This window comes from Mus pahari, chromosome 1, assembly GCF_900095145.1.
Source record: "Mus pahari chromosome 1, PAHARI_EIJ_v1.1, whole genome shotgun sequence".
NCBI classification, from domain to species: Eukaryota; Metazoa; Chordata; class Mammalia; order Rodentia; family Muridae; genus Mus; species Mus pahari.
Genome location: NC_034590.1, coordinates 125,593,610 through 125,602,999, shown reverse-complemented (window position 1 = coordinate 125,602,999; position 9,390 = coordinate 125,593,610). Strand labels below are relative to the sequence as shown.

The following is a 9,390-nucleotide window of genomic DNA, read 5'->3' as shown; positions in this document are numbered from 1 at the left end:
GTGCTATATCTCAGTGACATAGGACTTACATAATATGCACAACACTACAAGCTTGATCTCAACAAAAATAATAGCAGAAAGGGGAAGAAAATGAAATAATATATTGAGAGTTTTTTATTAATATGTGAAATGCACTGATAGGCTTTGCCTGTACGATATGTGGAAATATGACTGCATGCTTCACATAACATTATGATGATTATGCTTTCAATGGACTCACTTTCATAAGAAAAAGACAGAGGCTAACAGCCTGGATACTTAAACAGTATCCAGAATTTTGCAGCATACAGGAAACACACCTCAGTGACAAAGATAGACATTAACTCAAAGTAAAAGGCTGGGAAAATTCTTTCCAAGCAAATGCTCCCAAGAAACAAACTGGATTTTCCATCTTTCAACCAACAATTTTGGGAAAATATGGGGAAGGACACTACATACTCATCAAAGGAAATATCCACAAAAATGAACTCTCAATTCTGATCATCAATGCCTCAAATACAAGGGCACCCACATTCGTAAAAGAAAAATTACTGAAGCTCAAATCATGCATTGAACCTCACACAATAACAGTAGGAGATTTCAACACCCAATTCCCACCAATGGACAGATCATTGAAACAGAGACACAGTGAAACTAGAAGTTATGAGCCAAGTGGATTTAACAGATATCTACAGAACATCTTAATCCTAAAACAAAAGAATATCTCTTCTTCTGAGCACATCTTTGTACCTTCCCAAAAATCGACCATATACTTATACACAAAACAAACCTGAGCAGATACAAGATCACTGAATTAATCCCATGTATTCTAAAAGACCACCACGGAATAGGGCTGGTCTTCAATAGGAACAAAAAGAACAGAAAGCCCACATACACATGGAAGCTGAACAACTATCTACACAATGATAACTTGATCAGGGGAGAAACAAAGAAAGAAATTATAGACTCTTTAGAATTCAGTGAAAATGAATGCACAACATTTCCAAACTTATGGGACACAATGAAATCAGTGCAAAGGAGAAAGCTCATAGCACTGATTGCCTCAATAAAGAAATTGAAGAGATCACACACTAGCAGATTAACAGCTCATCCTAATTGTCTAGGACATAAAGAAGCAAATACAGCCAAGAGGAGTGGATGGAGCTGAAATAAAGCAAGCAGAAACAAAGAGAACTTTCCAAACAATCAACAAAATAGGAAGTGGAAATCAACAAGATAGATAAACCCCAAGGCAGGCTAAAAAGAGGGCACATAGACAGTATCTAAATTAACAATATCATGAATGAAAATGGAGATATAACAACATACACTTAGGAAATTAAAAAAAAAATAAGATAGTACTACAAAAGTGTATTCTCAACAAAACTGTAAAACCTGGAAGAAATTTCTGCTTTTCAAGACAGATACCAAGTACCAAAGTCAAAGCAGGATCAGATAAACCATCTAAACAGTGGCATAAAACCCAAGGAAATAGGAGTCATTAGAAGTATCCCAAATAAAATAAGCCTGGGGTCAGATGGTTTTAGTGCAGAATTCGATCAGACCTTCAAAGAAGATCTAATACCAATACTTCTCAAACTATTCCATAAAAAAGTAACAGAAGGAAAACTACCCATTTTTTCTATGAAACCAAGTTACCTTGATACCTAAACCACAAAACGACCCCCCAAAAGAAAGAGAAATACAGACTAATTTTCCTTATGAATATTGATGCAAAAATACTCAATAAGTTTCTCAGAAACCAGATTCAAGCACAGAAGAAAATGATCATCTGCCATGATTGAGTAGGATCTTTCCTAAGAATGCAGAGATGGTAAATTGTATGGAAATCCATCAATGTAATCCACTATATAAACAAACTCAAAGAATAAAACCACATAATCATCTCATTAGATACTGCAAAAGCTTTTGAAAACATATAATACCCATTCATGTTAAGCAGTTATATAAAGCCCATAGAGAACATTAACTTAAATAAAAAGCAACTAAAACCAATTCTACTAAAAATCAAGAATAAGTCACAATACTCCACTCTTTGCATAAGTATTCAATATAGTACTTGAAATCTTCAGTAGAACAATAAGAGAGGTAAAATAGATTAAAATAAGATACAGTTTGGAAAGGAAGTTGTCAAAGTATCTTTATATTCAGATACGATGATAGTATACATAAGTAACTCAAATTGTACCAAGAAACACCTAGAGCTGATAAACACATTCATTAAAGTAACAGGACACAAAATTAACTCACAAAGATAAGTAGCCTTTTATATCCAAATAATACGTGGTTTGAGAATCAAATCAATCAAACAACACCTTCTACAATTGCCTCAAATGTATAAAATATATTAGGAAAACACTAACCAAGCAAGTGAAAGATGTATACAATAAAAAATTCTAGTCTTTGAAGAAAGAAATTGAAGATGAAACAATTAGTTAGAAATATCTTTCACAACCACAAACCAATAGGATTGGCCATCCTAGCAAAAAAAAATATCTACAGATTTAATGAGATCCCCCTAAAATTCAAACATAATTCTTGACAGATCTTGAAGCAACAGGTAGAAAAATGGAATATAACTGAAGACTCAGAAATAAACAAAAAAATCCTATGGTCACATGATCTCTGACAAAGGAGCTAAAACAATCCTGTGGAAAAAAATAGCATTTTTAACAAATGGTGCTGGTTCAACTGGAGGTCAGCATGTAGAAGAATGCCAATTGATCCATTTTTATCACCTTGTACAANTCTCAAGTCCAAGTGGATCAGGGATCTCCATATAAAGCCAGATACACTGAAACTGATAGAAGAGAATGTGGGGAAGAACCTCAAACACATGGACACGGGGGAAAATTTCCTGAACAGAAAACCAATGACTTATGCTCTAAGANCANGAATCAACAAATGGGGCCTCATAAAATTGCAAAGCTTCTGTAAGGCAAAGAAAAATTTCAATAAGACAAAACAGCAACTAACAGATTGGGAAAAGCTCTTTACCAATCCTACATCCANTNGAGGGCTAATATCTAATATATACAAAATATCAAGAAGGTAGACTCCAGAGAACCAAATAACCTTATTAAAAATTGGGTACAGAGCTAAACAAAGAATTCTCAACTGAGGAATTTTGAATGGTTGAAAAGCACCTAAAGAAATGTTCAACATCTTTAGTCATCAGGGAAATGCAAATCAAAACGACCCTAAGATTCCACCTGGGCCTGTCACTCAACCTGCTTTCTCTCAGTCTCTACTACAATTTTTGTCCCTGTATTTCTTTTAGACAGGAGCAATTCTGGGTCAGAGTTTTTGACTGTGGGATGGCAACCCCATCCTTCCACTTGATGCCCTGCCTTTCCACTGGAGGTGGACTCTACAAGTTTCCTTTCCCCACTGTAATTCAGTTCATCTAATGTCTCTCCCTTTCAGTCCTTGGAGTCTCTCTCATCTTAGGTCTCTGATACTTTCTCGGGGTTGCCTGTTTTCTATGTTTCAGCTGGCCCTCAGTGCTTCAGTTCTTTTCCCACACATAATACCTGATCATGTTCCTCTCTTTCCATCCCTGTCCCATTTCCCATCCGGGTCTCTCCCTCCCTGTCTACTATCCTCACCATGATTACTTTCTTCTACCTCCCAAACAACCAAATAACAAATATATATATATATATATATATATATATATATATATATATATATATATAGTTTTTTTGTTTTTTATAATTTTATATACTGTATTTTAACACTGAGTTTTTAGTCCCCTTATTTAGTCTGTCTATATCCCCTAACAAAATAGCTGCAAATAATATAGAGTAGTTATGGGCAAAGAGAATAAAGCAGGGAAGAGGTGAGAGAAAAGAATGAGAACACTGAAACCACTGACATTTTATTTACATCTTCTCAAAATAAATTAGGATATATTTATTTTTAATTTAAATGAGCAGTTTATTCATATCTTCTTTGAACTACTTTAAACTACTTTGATGAATCTTATAATTATTCTCTAAAATTCTGTATCCTGGGGTTCATATTGGACATTCCCATTGGTAAACATTTCTATAGGACTGCTAGGTTTTGAAGAAAAAAATGTACTACCTTGCTCTTTCACATTGTTGGTATGTTTTCAATGATATATGTGCATAGGGATTTTTTTATTTGTAAGTCTGATATGAATATAGAATGTTAGGACAGATGGGAGGATGTATGGACAGGTTTAGCATAGAGTTCGATAATATCTTGAGTGGAATCAGGTGAGGTTTCCATAGGGAATAGTGTTAATGTTGAGGAGACTTATGTGTGGAGCTGTATCCTGCTTAATGGAAGTTGTACATGGTGTAGAAGGTATCAGTGGGTTGTGGGATACATAGATATACAGCTAAATCCTAGACATCTTTTCTGCTATAGGCAGAGGAGGCCAGACTAGGCTAGGGCAATATGTGAGTAGAACACAGGCATAAGGTGGAGTTTGTGAGGAAGATATTAACAAATATGCCCGGGAGAATCACCTGGTTAGACTCTGGAGAAATAATTGGGATGTTTGGTAGGTGGAATAGTTGGATAAATTGTAGAAGCAAACTGTGGAAGTTACAAGTATTTTGGTGGATCAGCTCTGCATGTCTGGCTTATCAGACTAGACAAGGGGAATGGGAGGAGGACAGTATAGATCTGGAGAATTTCAGAGAAAGTCTCACTAAAGATGTCAGGTAGAATCTCAAGGGTAGACCTTAGGTAAGAAAGAGGGAAATTTTAAACTTTTAAATACTTAAGAAGACCATGTACCCAAATGTCATATGTTATGATAAAACATATGGGTATTTTCTTTGCAAAGCTTACATTGAAAAAATAGAGCATCTCAGGGACATCTCAACTTTTGGACTAAATCTAATATCAGAATACATGAAAAGTGATTAAGTTTCCTACCTAGACGTTTAAATGAGGCTTTTAATTTTTGTGTGTTTCCAACCTGGTTGTGCAACATCTGTGATTGATGACTGGAGGCTCTTTCCTCTAAGCTTCTATTTCCCAGTGTTTCCATGTGCACTGTTATACAAAATGCAAACACTATTCTCTGATGTCGTCATCAAGGTCAAGCTGAAAAATCAATATGGATTCGTACATCTCCAGAGACAGACATTCACTTGTACTGCTTCCCTCTGAGATATGTACATAGCTTATAATCTTATCCTTGATATTGTAATAGTTCAAAACTAAATTCTATTCAATGACAGAGCTCAACCCATGGAGGAGATGAAGAGGAGGATGCTTTCCACTGGGAAATAGATGTTGTTCTATACATCAGATATGAAATATCTCACTCTTATTTATCTGTTCCTTGAAAAACAGTAAGTATTCAAAATATTTGAATATGGGTAGTAAAAAATTATAAATGATGATAAAATATTCAGCCATTTTTATTTTCTAAGTGCAAACAAAAAATGAAGTTACAATCTATACTGGTAAAGCAATGAGTCATAGATACATTATTAGTAATAATTCTCTCACTCTTGGGCACTGTTCTTCTAACTACTATACTTCTGTAGGGCATCCAGAATATACTCTATGTTCTTTTAAATCCTGAGTTAATGGTTTTACCCTAGAAGAATACTATGTTCTGATTTTTTTAATATTATCTATAGGATTAGAAATCTACATGATTTATATCATGTTTAACTTCAGAAGGCTATACAACTCTCAACATCCATTTGTCATGTAAATTACTACAGCAGTTTCCCTGTCTCCATCAACTGCTAGATGTTATTTATGTGATCTGAACTTTGTGAAGAAACTGGGAAAAGATGAAAAATAGCTTACAAGGTAATAGATAATAACTAACATAGTTTAAAAACTTCGTTATACCTTTTAAGAACTTACACATTTCTTGCAATGTAAGTCCGGTCATAGTCTGTAAAAAATAAAAGGTTGAATTTCACCCTAATCATTTAAAAGAACATGGCTGTATTGTCTTTTGCATTCACGTTATTAATGAAGAAGAATGATTATGTCAAGATAACAAATTTGGAAGTGGCTCTCAGGTTAAGAGACAAACTTATATGTGATCATATGTGTGGAGTATTGTGTCACCTGATTCATCATGAAAATGATATAAATTACATCATTAACTGTAAAACAGTATGTAGAGAGAGTAAAAATATCTCTTCATTCCTTTTGACTTTATTCTCCCTCAAACACCAATCAAACAGACTTGTGTGATGGTAGTAGAAAATCACTACATAGCTACAGCTATGTGAATGGAATTTGGTGCAAGTACCAGAGATGGAAATATAGCAAATCAATTTATTTTTACTAGCATAGTACAAAGTTAATTGTATATTTCTACATTGCTCTTGGTACCAAGAACTTTTGATCTATAGTTTAGGTAAGTGAATTTGTGAAATATTACAAGTAAGAAATAAGTCCTTTGTGGGATACTGAAATAAATTTTATCATATATCAGAAAACTGAAAAAAAAATTCAGTTTTATAAGGAACCATATTGGCAGCAAAGAAGTAAGCATCTTTATTTCTACAATTCCCAGATAAAAGACTTCATCAGCCCACAAGGACTCAGCATTCAGTTTAGGATTTTTCATGCCCTGTGTGTGAACATTTAAGTTAGAGAATTTGTCCATATCTAAAAATCTCATAGTGAGTTCCATATATAATATTTTTTATTTCCTTATTTTATCCTAGGATTCTGTCATAATTCTCATGAAACACAAATGCATAATGTTTCAGAAGTCACTGAGTTTATACTTGTGGGATTAACAGATGTCTCAGAGCTACAAGTCCGTTTATTTATCATCTTCACTTTTAATTATTTGACTACATTGTTTGGTAACCTTGGAATGATTGGGTTGATTCTCCTGGACTCTCACCTCCACACTCCCATGTACTCTTTTCTCAGTAACCTCTCACTGGTGGACTGTGTTTATGCCTCAGCTGTCACTCCCAAGATAATAGAAGGGTTTCTCACAGAAAGAAAGATCATACAATGCATGTGCTGTGCAGATGTTCTTATTAATAGGATTTGCAATTATTGAAGGTTTTCTCTTAGCATCAATGGACTATGACCGTCATGTAGCAGTGTGCAAACCCTTGCACTATTCTACCCCCATGAAAACAACAATATGTACCCTGATTATTGTGGGTTCTTACATCAGTGGACTCTTACAATCTTCTATCCATGTTGCCTTCACTTTCCAGCACTCCATTTGACATTCCAATGTAGTGAATCACTTTTTTTGTGACATTCCCCCACTACTGGCTCTTTCTTGCTCTAGTGTCTATACAAATGAAATTGTACTGTTTATCTTGGCAGCACTCAGTACTGCTTTAACTCTATTGGTTATCTTGAACTCTTATGTACTTATTTTTGTTGCAATCTTGAGTATGCGTTCTGCTGATGGACAAAAGAAAGCCATTTCCACCTGTGCATCCCACCTCACCACTGTTTTAGTCTTCTATGGCACAATTATCTTCATGTACTTACAGCCCAGCTCCACTCACTCCATGGACACTGACAAGGTAGCATCTGTAAACTATACCATGATCATTCCCATGCTAAACCCTCTTGTCTATAGTCTGAGGAACAAAGAAGTCAAGAATACATTTTAAAAGGTTACTATAAAAGTGTTGTTTTCACTGAGATTAGTCTTAGGGTAAGATGTTTTGAAATGATGTGAAAATTCTAGTTATATTGTCTTTAAATATTTTAGATATAATTTTTCCTGACTTTAATTTTTCTGAATTGGTATTTCATAGATGAAGCCTCTTCTCTTATTTCTTGTAGATTCTGAGCATAGTTCATTTTGAATATTTATTATAGAAGTAAGACATCTCAATTGTAAAAATCAATATTATAATCCCAGACCTTACATTGTACCATAAAAAGTGTGTCTTTGTGTATTTCCTCTGGATAAAATCTTTACTTTCTTGGGATGGAGGAAGATTATAAGACTTAGGAAATAAAAATTATATGCTCAGAAATCTTACTAATTTTAGAAGATTCATGATCTCAGTGAAACATACTAAGACTCCAGATCTCATAGTGTTACAAAATTCACAAATGTAGGTCCTTAGAAAGATAATAGGAAAAATAATGTTGGAGAGAAGAGACTCTCAACTTAAGCTCCTCTCAAGTTTTTATTAACCTGTAGGAACTCTGATTTTTTTTTCTTGAATGGTCACCCATGAAGTATGGGTTTTCTAAAGATGAATTGTCTCAGATACAACCATGCTTCTGCAAACCGCTCCTCGACTATACTCATGTAATTCACAGCCACCACTAAACCCATCAGATCAGGAACACAGACTTGGACATAATTGTTTCTTTGGTGTCATCCAGGCCCTGTCTGTGTTGAATAGACACTTGTTCACATCTTGCAAGAGCTGTGTTGATGGCAAGACATAGGTAGGTAGGTATGTAGGTAGGTAGGTAGATAGATTAATATATAGATATAGAGGTATAAATATAGTTAACTATATATAGATAGATATAGATATAGAGACAATAAAAATATATAGTTACCAGGGCTTTATGGCCAATAATTTTAATTTTTATATTCTTGCATATTTCATAAAATGTGCTTTGATCATATTCCCTTGATCTCCCTCAATTTCCCCCTACCTCTCCCCACCCAATTTTATATTCTTTGCTTTTGTTCACTTCAAGTTCAAATTTGTGCTTTTTTTAAGGGTTTATTTATTTTTATTTCAGGTTAATATTTTATCTTCATGAGTATCCATGCACAGTGTTTATTGAGTACCTGCAGAAGCCAGAACAGGGGTTCTGATCCCCTGAAACTGAAGTTGGAAATGATTGTGAGCCATTATGTGGGTGCTGGTAACAAAATCCCAACTTCTTTGTAAGAACATCCAGTGTTCCTAACCACTGAGACATTTCTCCATGTTCTTTTTTATCACTGTCTACTGGTCTTTCTAACATTAAATATATCTACTGCACACTGGCTTTGCTATCCAAGGAACGGAATCAAGAACATGGTATCTCCTCACTTCCTCAGTCAGGAACTGGGTAAAAAATATCAGGGATACATTTTAGAATTCTGCCTATTACAACAGAAGGGTATTTATCATCTGCTACAAATAATATTTATTTCATTTGATGCCATTAAATCCTAGTACTTAATAAATATTTCTTGAGTTAAATGTGTTGTGTTACAAATATTGTAAAATCACATGCAATGTTATTGTATTACTATCAAGATAAATAATATATTAGCAGAATCATATGATATTCCTAACACATTTTATATTTTTCCCATTTTATTAGATATTTTCTTTTTTTAATTATTATTTTATTTTTATTTTTATTTTTTTTATTAAGAAAATTATTATTTTCTTAATTTACATTTCAAATGCTATCCCAAAAGTTCCCTAT

At 34.0% G+C, this 9,390-nt stretch overlaps 1 pseudogene; it reads left to right on the top strand.

Moving 5' to 3' along the window:
• The first annotated feature begins 6,838 nt into the window (after positions 1 to 6,838).
• Positions 6,839 to 7,607, top strand: LOC110331245 (annotated as a pseudogene).
• Positions 7,608 to 9,390: the final 1,783 nt, after the last annotated feature.